This window comes from Aplysia californica, unplaced genomic scaffold (assembly GCF_000002075.1).
Source record: "Aplysia californica isolate F4 #8 unplaced genomic scaffold, AplCal3.0 scaffold00098, whole genome shotgun sequence".
NCBI classification, from domain to species: domain Eukaryota; kingdom Metazoa; phylum Mollusca; class Gastropoda; order Aplysiida; family Aplysiidae; genus Aplysia; species Aplysia californica.
In genome coordinates this window covers 336,826-338,219 of record NW_004797368.1, presented here as the reverse complement: position 1 = coordinate 338,219, position 1,394 = coordinate 336,826, and positions in this window count along the sequence as shown.

Below are 1,394 nucleotides of genomic sequence, written 5' to 3'. Positions count from 1 at the left end.
AGACAGACAGACAGACAGACAGACAGACAGACAGACAGACAGTAAAGACGACAGCAACATTTTTGTTGGGGTTTTTTGGGGGGGGTTTTTGTGTTTTTTTTGGGGGGGTGGTAAGTGTTTTATGGCGCCCGCGACTGCATAAGGTCATAATAATATGAGCGCGCGGGACACATTAAAGAGTTTCAGTTCGTAAGAAATTGTGAATTTTGCCCGGGTGGCGGCCGAAGCCTGCTGTTATCGATTTTAAACCACCAGGGATCTTTAACGCGCACATCTTGCACACGGGACATCCGAGATTTTTCGCCCTTGTCCAAGAAGGCTAGGTGTAGATCTTTCCTATCCGAAGATCAGGGGTGTGGCTGAAAGACAGCAGTAAGAAGGGGCCAAGGAGTAGCAGTAGAAAGGCTGCAGAAAGAGTCAGGAGTCCAGAGGAGGGGCAAAGGAGGTGAGGGGAATGGGCAGAAAGTGGAGGCGAAAGCAGACGATAGAATATTGTTAGAGAGAGCAGGAAAGGATGTGAAAGGAGATAATTTTAGAGAAGAAAATTTTTCCATCGCCACCCGGATTCGAACCCGGGACCTTTGAATGAGATATAAACAACTTAACCTCTATGCCACGAAAGCCCCCTACAGCAACTTTTGCCGATCTGTTGACATAAAGCATGGTGGGGTCATCTCGTTTGCCACCTTGACCAGGTGTGTGAGGAGAGGGTCACGTGAACCGCTTCTCGGAAGGTCAGTCTGATCGTACTGTTGAGATTTAATTTACATTTATGTGAGAGCAACAGAAATGTGGGGTTTTTTAGGAGACTGCTGAGAATATCGTTGAAGGAAAAGAAATCAAGTGAGGTAGTGCTTGATGAAGCCCACGTGGGACGCTCACTGTTGAAAACGATCAGGTAAAGACAAATGCAGTTTTGGGACACCTGAAAAGACATAAAGGTCTTGGACATCTGGCTCTCACTGGCAAAACTGAAGACAAACAAGGCAGTGGAAGGCCCACAGCAACATACTTAGAGTACCTAAACTGATGGATAGCGGGAAAAGATCAGAGTAACGTAGCTTTTTAAGAGCATTCGAGCAAAGGAATGAATGGAGAACCATGATCGCCGGTGTCTTCCGCAGATCTGGCACTTGATGACGATGATGATGAATGTGAGAGTTGTAAGATGGCTTGCTTTTAAAGCACGAAATATATGTATGAAGAAGAAACATTTGATATCTGAAACAGAGGGAAAATCACAGGGGAGAATAAGAGAGAGGGGTAGTGATAGTGAGTAGAGAGAAGGGGGGGTTGGGATGGGAGAAAGTACGAAGATTGGAATTTGAATGGGAGGGAGTGAGTGAGTGAGTGTGTGTGTGTCTCTGTGTGTGTGTGTGTGTGTGTGTGTGTGT